The sequence below is a fragment of the Passer montanus genome, unplaced genomic scaffold, assembly GCF_014805655.1.
Source record: "Passer montanus isolate IOZ18808 unplaced genomic scaffold, ASM1480565v1 scaffold75, whole genome shotgun sequence".
NCBI lineage: Eukaryota > Metazoa > Chordata > Aves > Passeriformes > Passeridae > Passer > Passer montanus.
In genome coordinates this window covers 1,680,877-1,697,904 of record NW_024372702.1, presented here as the reverse complement: position 1 = coordinate 1,697,904, position 17,028 = coordinate 1,680,877, and the positions used below count along the sequence as shown (strand labels likewise).

The window sequence follows — 17,028 nt, the reverse complement described above, 5'->3', positions numbered from 1 at the left end:
CTGCTCGTTTTCTTCTGTTCAAAAGAAATAAGGAGTAGCAATTAAGTCTTTCCAAAAATGAGATAGTAATCAATACCAGTATGATTAAACTGACCTGAATGGTGCTGACTACCTGTAAGGTATACTCATTACCCCTGCAAGGTTACACATGGGCCTTAAACATTTAGCACCTATTAATTTATGTTATATTAGCAAACAAAAAATTAGTATTCTCTTCTGGAAGGCTTCTAAAGATGAAAACATATGGGACTTAGCTGATTAATGCTCTTAGACAAAATCTGTAAATCACAGAATTTTCCAAATCCACATGTTTAAGCACGTTATTTTAAAATATATTTTAGAGATTTTGTTTGTGGAATAAAGTCAGATTTTGTGATGTTCTGACTTTGCTCAAAAAATTTTAAATTGAAGAATTTCAGCAAGCACAAATTCTTGTGTAAACAATGAGAATTTCTGATCTTAAACACATTAATTTAATAGGAACAATGCCAATGCTGCTCTGCTACAAACAAGCAGAAAATCCTAAACTATCAAATTCAAGGACCAATTTGCATCAATCTCTCTAAAAGTATATACTTTCTAATATCTAAAATATAGTTTATTTTCAAATATATACCTAAATTTTGTCAATTATTTATCACAAATTTTTGAATGTTCTTTTATATAAATATCTATTTCTTAAATCTTTCTGACCATAAAACCTCCATGTCAATTACATTTAAACATTAAAGCATTTAAATATTACCATTCTTCATTATAAACATCTGTGTATATAGTTTATGTATCTGAAAGGCAGAAACAAGCCAATTTTTGATTCTTCTATCTGCAGTAGTCATGCAGGAAAAAAAATAGTAATTGCCATACAATTCTGTAATTTTCAATAGCTATGCAAATTCTTAAAAAAATGCTATGGGAAAATAATTCTGTAAAAAAGATCACTTTGGAACCACATATTTATTTTTTATTTTAATATCAATAAATAACAAGGGATAGATTTCTATTTTGTTCATATTTATTTTCCTAAATACCTGAAAGCAGGAGCATTAACTAAAAAACACAAAAAACTATACTGATTTGTCTTTAATTATCATATTCCTTAGGACAGATTTTAATATGAAATTGAAACAACCTTTGCAACCTGAATTTTTTGAGGGATTGTATTAAAATTTTTCTTTGAAACTAATATTTTCTTCTAAATTTCTCTTCCAGAAAAAAAAAATGTTAGTAAAATATACTGTGCTTTTGTATTATAGATGGTTAATTCCTGCTTCCAATTCTATGTCTTTATGGATGGAGTTGCTAAATGTGTTTTCCAGAAGTGATGACTCATTGTAGTTGGCTCATCTTTGGAGAGCACATTCTAACTGGAACTGGATTTAGCAAATATTGCTCTGCTGCTTTTGAAAATAAGGCCCACTTGAAACATTTTAAATGAAAAACCATTTCCTTTGACCTCCTGATTTTTACAAAATTTATTTTCCGTTAAGTTTTGAAGAACTTTGGGAAATTTGTCTGCAGCCTCTTATTCTAATTTTCTTAATATTAGCTGTTCTTATTGTTCAAAGACTATGAGTACTGTGATTTTTGAAGCCAGTAGTGCTCCTGATCTCTTATACATTTTTTTATATTTCATACTTCCACTGACATGCACAAAGTAGTGTAAAGCAAATACAATTTAAAGGAAATGCAGTCTCAATCTAAGCTAGGAGAAAAGTTCAAGGAGACTAAAATAGAAGGTCTGAAAAACCAAAAAAGCATTTAGTACAACTCTGGATCAACTCCAGACTTCTGTGCATCACCTCTTGTGGTTAATTTTGGGGTTTTTTTCCCCACACTCAAACAATTTATAATAATCATGATGTGCAGCTTCTTAGAACAATGTTTCATCCCTTCCAGGTGTTTTTTTCCTGTTCACCACCAGAAGTAATCCTTTTAACAAGAAACTCTTGCTGAGACCTTGAAGATCAGATGTGATTCAGTAAGGTATTGATGTAATACTTAGTATTGATTTAATATTTAGTACCATTCCACCTGGGAATGAAGTTCAGAGAGTTTGTAGGAAAACTTAGCCCAAATTATCACAAAATAAAAATAAATAAGAAAATCTTGTTTATTAATACAATAAAAATAAAATATTAATTGGAATAATAAAATAAAATATTTTTAAAGAAAATACTCTTTAAATAATCATTATACTTGCAATCACATTCACCACTTGTGGCTGACAACATTTCTTTTTATTAAGATGTCTAATATGGGGTAAATAAAGAACGAGAAAAGTTCTCAATCACAGATTTTTAAGAACTTTTCAAAGGATTCTGGAGGAAAAATAAGTTTATTCATATTAAACTTGTTTCCTTTCATTGTCTTCAAAATGTTGAGTTACCTTTTCCACTTGTAACATTTCCAGGGCTTAAGTGCAAATCCAATGAGAATTGGTCTTGGCTATTCTTCTGCTTATAGTGCTTTATGAAGTGAAAGTTATGGAATAATCTGTTATAGAATAGTCTTGTATTCTTTTTACAAATGACAATACAGTGGACTAGGGTAGGCTATTGGTCTGTTCTGGAGTGGCAGTAACCCAGTAAATTCCAAAAAAGTTGCAAGAGGCTCATCGTCTTGTAGTGTTTCGTCCGTCTCTCTAAGATGACACTGAAAGATGATTAGGTATTTCATATGCTCTTTAAATGTTGTAGAGTTTTAATGTGTTTTTGGAGGTAGAAGGGAGAGCTGAGCACCTGATGAGAAAATCCAAGAAAATTAAAGCTGAAAATTTTTTTTTATGTAGCTTATACCATAGTTCAGAAAAATTGTGATTATAAATACAGAGCTTCTTGCCTTTGTTTGTTTCTAGGTCCTAAATTGTTCGTTGACTCCTCATCCACCTAGTTTAAGTCAACATCTGTCAATATACATTTATATTACAACATGCTCAGGGATCTTAAATTATTTAATATCAAGTATTGACTCCTAGGGAACAGAAAAGAACGATAATTATTTAGCGGGATGGCTTTTTTACCTTATTTGCTACCTTATATTTTCCAATCTGCCTTGCCTGGTGTAGTGCACATGATGTGGTGATTATGGGGTCTGGTCATACACGGACACTACTGGAAGACTTTAGGTGAGTCCTTCCTCTTTAACAATGCAGTAAGTATGGTTTCCATTTTGCAGGTAGAGAGGCAGGCGTGGAGAGAATCAAACAGCCCATCTTGAGATCATGCAAAGACTCTGGAAATACAATTCCAGGCAGTTCTGGCTATAACGCTTTTGATGCCCACATCACTAGCAGCAGTTCTACAAGCACTGACGGTAAGAAATCAGGTCCTTATATAATATGCATTATAGTATTTCAATCCATTTAAATTTAGACAAATTTGGAGGGACAAAAAAAGCATATGTTGTTTATTTGTGGCCAAGGATGAGCCATTAGTACTTTAAGGGGCAAAAAAAAAAGGAAAAGGGAGTTGAAAAAAAATTGCTATGAAAGTACAAGGGTTTTTTATATTGACAAATGAGAATGAAGTGAAAATTTTTTCTCATGTGCAGATAATTCCCCAGTGTTGAATGTAGGAATAGTAGATGCTGAAGATCTTTAGCTGAAGTAATTTATTTTATATGTACCTGAAAAGAGATCTTGAAAATTAAATTTTTTCACTTCCGAAATGTTATTTATGCCACAAAATTTTCTTATTTTTTTCCATTTTGACAATTTGCCCTCTCTATGCAACATTTATTTTCCTCCCCAATTTATTGAAAGCTGTAACTTTCTTAGCATGGTTAAAGCAAAACGTTATGCTTTTTTGTGATGAAAATTTAAAGGTCTTGGGTGTTACCTTTTCTTTGGCTCTGAAGTTAAATTGTAAATCTTCTCCCTGTATCAGAATTTCAGTTTAAATATATGCTAAACATAAGGGCAAGGTAGGGAAATATGGCTGCTATGTTGTTTCTCATTAAAGTTTCGAAGTATATGTGCTTAGGATTTAATTCTCAATATGTGGAAATTGTATTTTCCAGTCACAATAACTCCACAGGAGAAGAAATTAGGATGTCTGATGCATTCATCTCTGTGTCAAAGTATCATATTTTTGCTATTTAATATTCACTGAGGGAAAAAAAGGCTGTCACACTATAAAGATATTATTTTCAAACAGATGTATCATTCCTCCCAAATCTAGTTGTCTATATTCTTAAATTTTACATTCTCAGAAATTTAATTTAAAAGAAACAGTCCCTCTTTTTTACTCTGCTAACATTTTCCAATCTCAATGATTATATAATTGTGTGATTTAGAAAACGAAATACATATTAAATGAGGCATGGATATAAAATGAAGAATGCTCTATTCTCATTTACACCTGCATTAATCTGGAGATGGTCCATTGAAATCAAAGGAGTTATTCCTCCCTAAGGAATGAATTCATGACAGCCTGATGTCAATGGCACTCAGTCCTAGAAAGGAGAGAAATCTTCTCAGTCTGAATTCCAAGCCTGAAATTAGTGATATGAGAAAATCACAGGATTTGGGTACTATTCACAGAACTGTTATAGAATGGAAGCACTTGAAATTTATATGTCCTGTTCAGAATTGCAACATAATTCCAAGAGCTGAATTAGGAAATGTTTACCTTTTTCTGTTAGTAGTTTTTCTTTCTCATATTTTTTTTCCTCAAAGCATAATTCATTTTAGAAAACAAGAGAGGCCCTCTGCTAGTGCACAGTTGAATGCTAAGCACATAAGTCTCCTAAGCCCACAGTAAATAAAAGAAACTAAAAGCACTTTAGAAAAAATATTTTTACCAGTTAAGTATGAAGTTTCTTATTTTCCTTTTTATATAAATAGTTACATGGACTGTTAAATTGCAGAATCATGGAATACTTGATTCTAAGGACCTTCTAAGGTCACATAGTCCATCCCCACTGCTCAAGCAGGTTCACCTGTTGCAAATTGCCTGGTGCCATGTCCAGATGGCTTCTGAATGTTACCAAGAGGGGAAACCTCCACAATCTCCCAGGACCCCTGAGCCAGTGCTCTTACTATCATAGTAAAAAACATTTCATGATCTTCAGAGGGAACCTCTGGTGTTTCACTGTGAGCCCACTGCCTCTGGTTCTGTCACTGGGCATCACTGGCTCCATCCTATTTGCACTCTCCCTCCATCTACATATAGACATTAACAAGATTCCACCAAGCCTCCTCTTCTCCAGGCTAAGCAGTTCTCAGTTCTTCCATCCTTTGCCCATAGGAAAAATGCTCCAGTCTCTTGTTTTCATGCTGTCTTGTTGGACTTCCTCCAGTCTGTCCATGTCTCTCTTGTACTGAGCAGCTCAGATCTGGTCACAGCACTCCAGGTGTGACCTCTCTTGGGCTGAGCAGAGGGGAAGAATCACCTCCCTCCACCTGTTGGCAATGTCTTGCAGCCCAGGATACCATTAGACCTCTTTGCAGTGAGGGCATGCCTCTTGATCAGTTTGGGGAATTGGTTTGTCACTGCATAACAGAAAATGTGACAATATATGACTCAGTTGCATAAGAAGAAATTCTAGAAAGTCTCTCTAAGCAGCAGGCTGTTTTCACTCATGGATGGTTAGCATGGAAAATGAAAATTTGTGCAAATGTACAACAACTCTAAATTTGTCCCATTCACCCAACTGCACAAAGAACATGCAATAAACGTTCAGAAGTTTCGAGAATTTGGTTCCCTTAAATGTAAACAACAAACTCCAACATTCAGTTCTATCTTTATCAGAAACAGTTGTTCTTATGATACTATGAAGAGATTAGTTTATTAAAGAGTCAGGTACACATGCCTGTGTCAAAATCATGTGATGTGGTATTATCCAGATTTTCTGAAAAGGAAGATATCTTTTCTTTTACATCTTCCAAGCTGCTATGACCCAGTAGAAATTACCTGGGGAAAAAAAAATCTTACCAGAACTGTAACCATCATTAAAAAAACCCCATGAAAATTAATAAATGAAGCAGTAACCATCAGCTGCTAATTTTGATGGTATGCATCTGATTTTAGTGCTTTTTGTATTAAAAAATTGAACCATAATCAGTGAAATCACATAAACAGGAAATTATGTACTATGGGCTCCAATTACAATAGAAAATTTACATACTTTTGGTTAGCTTATATATATTTTATATAGTCTGAGAGTTTTAGGATCTCCACTGAATTCATTAACTGATTAATGAGCTTGATCCTAGATCTGTGCAGTCAAAAGTATGTTTGTCAGCAAACTTTATTCCCCTTTGAAAGTAGTAAGCTGTAAGAGAATTCAAATACTCTCTCCATATGCAAAGATATTCTTGTCAGCAAAACTAAATAAAATAGAAAGAATATTATATTCCACCACTTTCTTTATGATTTCCTCATTTTTATTTAAAAGGAAGGTGGGACTGTCTTAGTAAAATGTTGCAATTGCTTTTCCCTTTGTCTAAGTAAAGAACTCTGGTTTTAGTGTTTTTTCCTCAAATTTTGCTTCTGTTTATTCAATTACAATGTTTCTCTTCTCCTTTGTTTAGGGTCAGAATCCTTTTCTCTTAGGCTTTAGCCATGTTTCTCTTCTACTAAAAGACTGAATATTGTGAATGTTTGGTCTTTTCCACTATTCTCTTCCAGGGTTAGTCATACACAGAGCAACAGTTCTGTAGCTGGCTTGTTTGGAAGGAAGGAAAACAATCTATATAGCAATCTTTATAACAATCTGTTCTTCGTGTTTATTATGCGAAGATTTGCCAGTACATACATTTGAGTTTTGTTATCATTCCCTACATGGGATTGGGTAAGATTCAAGGCAATATACAAACAATACTGTTTCAAGGCAACAATATATAATGTTGCAGGAAAAATGTAACAGTTCACTCCAGAGTTAATGATATCCTTTTAATATTTGATTAAGAAAGGAGTTACTGTAGTGGTACCAAAATATTTGTTTTAAATAGGTTTCACACACATGTGACATATATGCTTCTAAAACAGATAATACAATTATATTTTTTTATTTTGTTTAGTATAAGGATATCTACTTTTTCATGTAATGTGGAATGTCATACTATAAATATTGCAAACTAGATTGCTTTAAAGTTATGTTCTAAAAAACTAATCACACTATCTTCTATGTTTATTAGGTGATAAAGCCTAATTGATGTATTAAAGATAACAAACTTTAAGAGAGATCATATCATAGCCTAGAGCATGTTTTGATACATTTTTTATTTAAACATACATATGCCAGAAAATATATTATCTTTGTATATGGAAAAATATGTAGTATATGTAAGCAGTTAGCTATTAGAAATATGTATTTTGATGTCATTTGAAAATGTGCACATTTCTACCATAAGTATCACTTTGTATCAACAGAGATACTGTAGCTACAGCAGAGTTTGTGTCTTAGATTCTGATTGGATGACCAAAATTTTGTATCTTCTTCACCTGATACCTGTATATTTGTTTAATTCAGTTATAGAAACCTTCCCTTTCACTCACAGATTGTTTAATAGTAGCAGGAAATTTTTCAGGGACTTCTTGAAAAAAAAAAAAAAAACAGTGGAGGAAACATATTAGACTGTGATGGTTTTTATTCTTCTGGGAAAAAGTTTTTTGGATTTTGAATAGTTAAAGGAAAGATTCTCATAAGATGCTTGTAGGCCCAAAATACACCAACAGCATCAGTGAATCAGACAGGAACAAAATAAGCTCACCAACTGAGAAAAAGATTGTTACTTGTCAGCAACTTCATCTCCTACCACACTTGCAACCTTCCTCAAAAAAAAAAAAAAAAAAAAAAAATCCCAGAGACTATTTTTGAAAAACTGCTAGGTTTCGTTTATTTATTATTGCTACACATTCAGCCTTTCACCCATTGCAGGTAATTTGTGTTTGCCACTGATTTCAGGGATAGTTGGATCAGATGCTAAATGCCCCTGGCTCCAGTTGCTTAACTCATATCTAGTAGGACCTTCTCACCAGAAAGCCTGTTGAGTCAGTAGAAGAAATCTGAAAGTCAATCTTAATGATTCAGTAAGTGTTACTTGACTGAATTCAGCTAGCTTATGGATTTTATAATTCTTGAAAAACTTCTAATATGACACAGAACTTACACTTTATTTTATTTTCAAGTATGTCAATTTCACACAAAAGCTGAAGCTTGAGTAAGGATACCAAACATATCTTTACTATTTGAGGGAGGACTGAGCAAAGAGCTAGTTATATTACTATGTGCGTGGAATAATTAATTTACTGCTTAATATTTGAAGTGTCCTATAATTACCGTTAAAGTACCTGACATTATTTTTTTGGGTTGTGTGGAGCAGTTGGATCTCTAAATAATACCTTTCCGATCTTGAGAGAGACAAATGCCAGCACATATATCATCTATTCTGTTTTCATTAAGTGAGTAGTGTATCTGACCTCACATGTGCAAAATTTTCTATAAAATTTCCATTGAACTTAGATCTCTGAGAGAAGCAAGACACAAGCCCAATTCTCAGCACTTTAGGTAAAATAGCATCTAACCTACCTGGGTAAGCTGGTAAGAGCACAACAAATGTGTCGCTACTTCAATAACCCAAATTAGGGAGCCAGTTCAGAAAACTCCAAAATGCATGTCAGGTGTCATTCTAATCAAAATGCCAGATTTGATAGGTGAGCCTAGATGTTGCATTGCTGTCACAGCTTACTGAAGGTAGGACTTAAACTCACTGAAACCTTGAAGCTGTTCAAAAGGCTTTTGCCCTTGAACAACTGCCAAAATGGAATTTTAGGCGATTTTTATGTATATACAAGTTTAAAAAAAACGTTGATTTCTGTAAATGGAAAACAGACTGTCTTTCAATGCAAATTATTTTCACTGTTACAGTTTTTGCAAAGATAGCTTTATACCTTGTTTCATATTATTATTATCATGCCTCTGCATCGGTGGCCAGAGCTGGTACCTGTGAATACTGGCTGCCCTGTACTTGTTTTGCAAAGACAACTTGATACTTCATTTCCTTTTGCTGTCATTTACTCTGCCTCATCGGCTAGGCTGAAACCTGAGGATATTGGTTGAACTGTCAGAATCAGGCAATCTTTTAAGAAAATGAGTTTTGACATTCCTTTCCTTAAGATGATCCCTTGTTTTTCAATTACTATTTTCTGACTTGGAGATTTCTTAAGGTAACCCTGAGTTTGTTCCCAGTCTGTCAAGCAGGTGGCAGCAATGCCACATCGGAGGAGCTCCCGGCCCCTTTCCCTGACATCAAGTGTTAATGCAATTGACCAATCAGTGCTAAGATGATGGGAGGTAATTGGGTAATTGTATTTTACTGATCACAAGCAAAGAAAAAGGGAAGGGGGGGAGAGAAGAAGGGGAGAGAGGGGGGAAAAGAAAGAAGAAAAGAAAAAAAAAAAAACCCAAAAGAAACAAACCGCAACAGAAGAAGAGAGGAGAGCACGGAGGGGGAGAAGGAGGAGTGTACCCAGAGCGACCAGCCCTGGGACATTTGCAATTCCTAGGGTGCCACTGAAAGGTGGGGAGTAACAGAAAGCCAGAGCGACTGAAAAGCGGAGCTACTCCCAGCAACAACAGCAGCTGTCAGGAACTGGATATACACATACATGCGTGCCTACATGCTCACACGGGGAGAATTCAAGCTGCAGCTCATAGGAGGAGGGAAGCGTTTCGGCTGTGCGAAAGGCTATGCATGTCAGGGATGAAACTAAAAGCTGAAAGAAGCGGCTGCGCTCCTGGGACTGTGTCATCTTGGAAGGGAGGGAGGCAGGAAGGAAGGAAGAAAAGGGGGAAGATAGCTGGCATGTGGAAGAAGATGGGAGACTAACTCACTGCTGTGCAGAAGGGAAATCCAACTTGTACATCTGAAATACACCAGGCTCAGCTTGGAAATGAGATCAGACCTGCATTGAAACACAGAAAGGGAGGAAAAGGGAGGCAGAGACGGGAGAGCTTTTATCCTTTTTCCTGTCTCTCTTTTCCTCTCTCTCTTCAAAGAAATAGAAGTTTATCCGTCTCGGTGCTTCTGGATTCATATAGCAGCTGGACAAAAGATGGAGAGGAAGCTAAAATGAAAAGCAAAGTATGCTTCTGAAATTTACAGCTAAAAGGACAAATCATATCTTCTCGGGTTTCTTTGTGCCCCATCGGGGGAGTTTTAATGTCTGAAGGATTTTGAAAAGTGGGGGGGGGGAAGAGGGGGGCAAAGGCGAGAGTGGGCGTTAAAAATACCCGTCCCAAGTGTTTAAAAAATAACGAGGTGATGGATTTATCCTTGACAGCTGATGGGAACCTTGAATTTTTCTCTACTCCCTCCCTCCTTCATTTTGTTTAATGTGAAATTATGAAAATGCAGAGGAGTTGGAGGAAAGGCAAAAGGATATAACGTGGAGTTTGAAACAAGGAGAGGGTGCTGATGCTGTGGATTGCTGGCTTCTTGCCGAAATCAAAAATCCAATTGCGCACTGGGTTGTGATTGGAAATCTAATCAGATCTTTGGAGGGGGGGAGAAAGACTAAAAGTTTATTGTTTTGACAGACAGAAATAAAAATTTAAATACAAGAGGAGATTCTTTTCTAAAGGAGTGTGGGGGTATAGAGGAAAAGAAGAATGGGAATCCCCATTCTAATGTGGAGACACATGGATTGGATAATTGATAGTGCAGCAAAGAAGGAGAAAAAAGAAAATTGTCTGGCAAGACCTGGATCCTAAGTGTCACAACAAAATTACATTAAAAGAATACAGATGGAGGATTGCTTAAAAGGAAATACAGTTATTTCTGCTCTCCAGAGAAAAAACAAATAGAGAGCAATGGGGAGCAGTGGAGCCAGAGAGGCAGAAAACCTCAGAAAAAGGAAACTAGGCAAACGATCCACAGTGGAATGAAAAGTTTCAGAAAGGAAAAGGACCATTCATTCTCCTCAAGGATTTTTGGTTTTTTCCTGTTATTTTAAACCACTATTCTTCAGTGAAGGCAACCATCAACGTTACTACTACAGAAATTTTAAGCAGAAAAGTTGAAAGCCACAGAGAAAATAAGGACAGAGAAGAAGAAAGCAAATTGCCAGAGGGGGAGAGTTCAGCAGTGTTGGGTTGGATTGGCACCTGTATGGACTGAAATTGCTGGGAAATTGCAATTGGATATCCTTTTCTTTTTAAATTTCCTTTCTTGTTTTTAATTTTGGTTTGGTTGCTGAAATGAAACAGTTTTCTAACCCCTCCCCCACCCTGGTTTTTCATAATCACTCGGATTTCCAGCTGGATAGTCTTTGAGGATACAGTGAGTACACTTTCCATTTTATTATTTTTTGGAAAAGGAAATATACCCCATTGCCTTTCTTCTTTCATCCTTATTCCTCTTTTCTTGATCTTTCCCCCCACCTGAGTAAAGAACCTGACTGTATTTTGATAATGGCTGGAGGGGAGCGGTTGGGAAGAGAGAAAGGAAGAAATGAGGATAGAACTGAATTCTAACAGTAGCTCTGATTCCTAAAACTCGAGCCTTGGTAGGATGTTGCAGACACCTGCCTGTGTGTCTCTGTAGCATTTGTAAATGTTTGCTAGCAAAGAAATCTTGTGAGAAAGCCCTTGCAGTGAGAGGGGGGGTGCTGCCTGATTGCTCAGTCTCTAGAAACAGATGCAAGTTGCATGGAATTACATGCACAGAGGAGGTTTATTTATTTACCAAGTGTTTAAAATAGTTCAAGGCTCTAATTTGAATGCTGGTATCCAGTCTGACGTTGCAGATCAATACGGTGTATTAACAGGAACATTTTATAATCAAGCAGGGATGTGAAGGATGGCTTTTGGCGGGTATGGGGGGGTGTGGGGCAGGGGCTTTTAATGGATTTTGAGGATGTAGCTCCAAGAGAAATTACATGTTTTACACCCCAGTGCTAAGAAAGGACAGTAACAGGCAGAGAGAGGATATTCTCCTATAGGGGAGTTTAGGGAACTGCTGTGCTGGCCACCCATGCCCTCCGGATTTCCTAGGAAATTCTTTGTGGTTTTGTGATGAATTCTTTAGGATCCCCTTGGACTTTAATGGCAGTTGAGAGAGTTTACTTTGATTGACAAGCAGTGAGAGGATTCTGAGTTGTCCGGAGACTTTTTTTATTATGCTGGTAATGAAAATAATTAAAAAGTGGCTTGTCAACGGTGGGGAAATTAGCAATGATGTGTAGCAGACCAGTAAATATCTCTCCCTTCCTGGAGAAATGTTATGTGGGAGTGTGGAATAAAGGGAGGATAACACAATATTTAAAATAGAGGTCCATGTTTTCCTGTGGGGAAGAGTGCTACTTCCATCCCTTCTCCTGGCATGACTGCATAGCTCGTGAGTAGGGAGTTTTCTTTCTTTTCCTTCCCCTTCTGTCCTCCCTAACCTCTGCCTTCTTCAACCTTGGCCTTCACATGTTAAGGTTCCAGCTGAAGGATTAGGCCAAAACTGGTGCAGAATGAGAGGGAGAAACAACTAATTAAATGAGTCATTGAATAGGAATGGGTTTTGGGGGGGTTTTTTGGTGTTTTTTGGTTTTTGTGTTTTTTTGGGGTATTTTGTTTTTTGTGGTTTTTTTGTGTTTTTTTGGTTTTAGGTTTTGGGTTTTTTTTTTGCAGGCAAGGTGCAGAGCTAGCTTTGCCACTCATTTTACTTTTCTCTAGCAACAATATTCTGGAGAAGGGGAGAGTGGTCAGGGAAGAAAGAAGTGTTGGTAGATCCAGATTTTAGCTCTTTTAATTTCTGACAGCATTTCTCATTTCACAAGCTGCCTGCATGAAACAACACAAAAAAGAACTATAATTTCCCTGGATAAATATGTAAACCATTATTAGCCTCTTTCTTTCCCCCCCTTTCTTCATTCACTTACATCACTACTGTTACTTCATGTAAATGTGCTGAATCTTCTGGTGTAGTGGAAATGAGAACTTCTGCCCCTCAAATCTGTCCCATGTGCTTCTGTTTGGAGATCATGCCTCTTAAACATTGGCTATTTGAAAAGGATTAATCAATTCTGCTCCTAAGAAAATCTCTGGGAGTATTTGTTTGACCACATTAACAAATCAGACCCTTTGTGCAGTTTTGTTCAGGAAAAGGAGGAAGCAGGCACAACAAAAATTGTTCCTTCCAGCTCCAATGGCTCTCATTCTTCTCAATATAGTTAAGTTGTTTTAGCGTGAAGTACTTTAGCCTCCTTTTTTCCTCTGGGCCCATGTTTCCTGGTGGGGCACTAAACGGATAATAAGTTTGTCAGCATCTGAAAACAAGTGCAAAACTCTCTCTTGTTCATTCCTTCATGTACCATGATAAGTCTGTGCCTTGTTGTGGGCTACACTTGCATCAGCAGTTGCAGTAATAGAAAAGCTAAATTTATGTTGAGCTGCTGCTCAGTAATTACTGAAGGAAAAAGAAGATGGCTAAGGAAAACGCATCTCCAAGCTTTTCCCTGGATTGCTGTCAAGTGAACATATAAACAGAAAATTTGATAGAGAAACTCCAGTTTTGGCCAACAGAAAGCTGTCGTAGGTGCCCCATTCATTTTGTATAATAACTGGCAGGAGTATTTTCTTGACATGATAAAGAAGCACTGGGAAAATTTAGTCACCAGTTTGGGCTGAAATAGGCAAACCTTGTCAACATTAAAAAGCTAGGGATGTGTGTCTGCTTCCAAAGAGGCAACAGTTTCACACTTCAGTGAATCATTCACTTAATACAGTAGCCAAAAGACACATAGAGCAGCCCAGAGTTTAACTCCTTCAATATCAAAGTGGGAACGAGTACAGCATTTCTCAGCATTTGTGCTGGGGCTTATCCAGAGCCCAAAGGGCTGATCATAAAATAAATAGCCAAAACATTCATCCAAACATCCAGACAAGTGAGAAGCAACATATCTCCTCAACCAGAGGCCAGAGCTGGTCGTCTCTCACAGGTGTCTGAACACAGGTGTGTCGCTCAGTGGCATATGCTGGTCCTGAGGGCTGTCTCCTCCTCAAACCATGGCTGATATTTTTGGTAGTGACCCCAGGCAGCTGGGATTTTAGCACTGTACAGGAATCAATTATGTGTATATTAAGGCACTAAATGCAGGAGGAAAGATAAAGCTTTATTGGAAGGTCCTGCTCTGTTTGGTCTAATTGTTTTCCAGAAGGTCAGAGATCAAACCTCAAACTTCAGGTGAAGTGTAAGTTTTTAATGCAGGGGGGTGGTTGCTCTGTGTCTTTTCTCATGTCAGGAATGATTTGTACTGATCTAGAATTGAAGCAGGTTCAGTTTGCTGGAGCGGCAAATTGTGTCACAATATCTCCCAGCCTGATACCACTGACAAGTGAAAAATGGGCTTTCAAATTAGGTGAGACCCATGCTGTAGATGTGAGCCAATGCAAGCAGTTATGTGAGGCTGGAGAAAAACAAAGGGATTCTAGAGGTGTTGCTATGGCTTTCTATATGTAGGCTTTAAAATTATTTGCCTGTGACGTAAAAAGCTGTCTCCTATTTGATGTAAAGATTCTTGCTGTTGCAATATGAGACAGGAAGATTTTGGATGGGGCCCAAGACAGGATTTTAGCACATTTTGAGAGAGCTTGTTGCTGATGAAAAATCCCAAACCAGGCTATCCAAGTTGCAGCATATTCACTGAAGGAGTGCACTGTGCACTCAGCAGCAGCATGAGAGAGAGCCTCCATCTCAGTCTTGCCAGAGTGGCTTTGTGTTGGCTTGGAGATATGCTTTTATTTCTGATGGCTAGTGAGGAACAAGGGGAGAAGGAAGGGTGATGGAATTAGTGCTGTTTTAGTCTGGGATGAAAATTACTCTGAAGATATGCAGTTGGAACCTACTAAGTATTTTCTAGAGTAGTGAAGCTGACTAGATATCAGGTTATTATTCTCAGGAGCCTTTCATCCCATTGCCAGCTGCTCTGTGACAGTCATAAACAAAAACAAGCCTCCTTCAACCCCCACAGGATAACCCAGATGAGAAGGATTTAGGAATAGCATCAGCCATGCTGATCTGGAAGGCAGCCTTGCAGCATGCTTTACTCTAGCAGCTTAAAGAAGGAGCAGCCCTTGGAAAGGATCCTGCCTCTACTTCCTGTCATGACAGGAGGCATTGGGGATTGACTTGTGACACTTTAGAGTGGTTCATTTAATGACTTGATTCAGAAAAAAAAAAAAAAAAAAAAGATACCTGTTATTTAACTATACTATCATGGCCATTTTTTTCTCCTAAGGGGTAGAAATGGGGACACAAGATGGGAGATGATTATGCCAGTGGTGTGTTTTAGTTGCATATTCACAAGCTGCTATACATGGAAGGGAATTAATGCGTAGTTCCTGGTAGGGGGCATGGATATTTTGCTATCTGTTAGTGAAAAAGGCAAAAATCAGAAGCTTGTGCATGCACACAATAAAAGAGAATCAGGATTTACATTTGGTATCCAAGGAAGCGAGAGCAGAATCCTGCAGGGCTTTCTGTTCATTGTTTAAATGTTGCCATAGCGATATCTCAGGGCACAAGTTACATGTTTTCCTCTTCTAGAGTTGAGCTTTGCTTCTCTCACTCTCTCTCTGTCTCTTGATATTCTAAACTACCAGGAATATCTCCACAGCAATAAGAAAAGGTGTTTGCAAGCTGCATTATCTGATGGCATATATGCCTGTATACACTTCACTGATACTTGCTGATATGTTGGAAACTCAGTTAGAAGGAAATTGTTGGACAGAAGTGGAGTGTGAGACTTGTTGTTGTCAGGACATGGAGCATATTACAATATTTTCTGTAGAGGTGATATGTTAATTGGATAGCTGCAGGCAAGCAAAGTGTAGCAGTCGCTGACAATTAGAAACAACAATGAACTTTCCAGGACTGGATCTATTCCTTGGGCATTTTAAAATGCATTTCAGGTATATAACATATCTTTTGTAAATTTAAATAATAACACCACTATAATATATCTTGAAAATCTGTTTTCACAGTGCCAAGACAAGATTTACCTTTGCTGCTTGTGAAAGGGAGAGAGGCAGCATCAGACCACTGAATAAAATCTACCATGGTTTTGCTGCCAAGCTTGTACTTGTTATGTCAGGACTGTGGGGGAGCAATATAATCAGGAACCAGCAGAATTAAAAAGGAAACAAACCACCCTCAAAACAAAGCAAAATATTCCATCAACAATTATTTCTCTTGCAACTGGATAAAGCTTACTCAGATGTTTCACAGCAAGCTAAGTTAAATAAATTATGTTTTCTCTGCAAACAAGCAGCAATTCAAAGCATTCATTAATGCTCTTTGTGTTTGAGGGATCAGTTAGTTAACAGCTATGGGATTATGGGATTCATATCATCCTGTACATTAAAATAATCCTCAGAAATATGGATGTGATTTCCTTTCATATTTGTATGGACACTAAAGTATGACCTGACTTCTAGAAGGTCCAGGAGTTGGTGCTTTTATTTCACCATACATATAAGAGTCATTGCCCAAAGGATCTGACTTATGCTGAAAAAGAGTGGTAGAAGGTTCCAGAAAGTATTAGTGTCCTTCAGATCTGCAGCACATTTTGATTTTGCTTACAAGCCTCTCTTCGCTTTCATGGCAATAATCTCTTCTCTCCCATGCTGTGTTAACTGGGGAATAAAGCCAGGCACACAAAGAGCCTGGTTATCAGTGTGGGGGTGCAGCAAGAGTCATAACAGTGCAGGTTTCCTCACACTGCTTATCATCACACCTTAGCCATGATATTAAGCTAAAGACTATCTTAAGACCTTAAGCAGGCACTAATTCTGTTCATGTGCTATGAACTTACCCCAGAATCTTTGCAATGGCAAAAAGGTGGCCACCTGTGTCTGGGATGGGGGCTACTCACCTCAATTTCATGCACTGTGCATGCGCATCAAATTACTGAAGATTATCAGATTCCATTGTCTTAATTGGAAATTATTATGGAAGAGAGTAGAGGAGGAAATTTTCTTCATACTGGATCCTCATCAGCTATAGGCCAACATTTAACTTTCTTGTTAATGTCCAAA

The 17,028-nt window shown here is 37.2% G+C and overlaps 1 protein-coding gene across 14 annotated transcripts in view; it reads left to right on the top strand.

The window, feature by feature from the left end:
* Nucleotides 1–17,028, top strand: part of LRRC4C (leucine rich repeat containing 4C) — a 485,302-nt gene that overhangs the window by 384,542 nt on the left and 83,732 nt on the right. For 8 of the 14 annotated variants that reach the window (XM_039731023.1, XM_039731021.1, XM_039731016.1 and 5 more), the window contains 2 exons: nt 1,897–1,983; nt 3,175–3,312. The gene's annotated coding sequence lies outside the window, so the exon portion shown is untranslated. Of the gene's footprint in view, nt 1–1,896; nt 1,984–3,174; nt 3,313–9,382; nt 11,285–17,028 lie in introns of those variants that run through there. The other 6 variants (XM_039731024.1, XM_039731022.1, XM_039731018.1 and 3 more) reach the window with 2 other exon arrangements.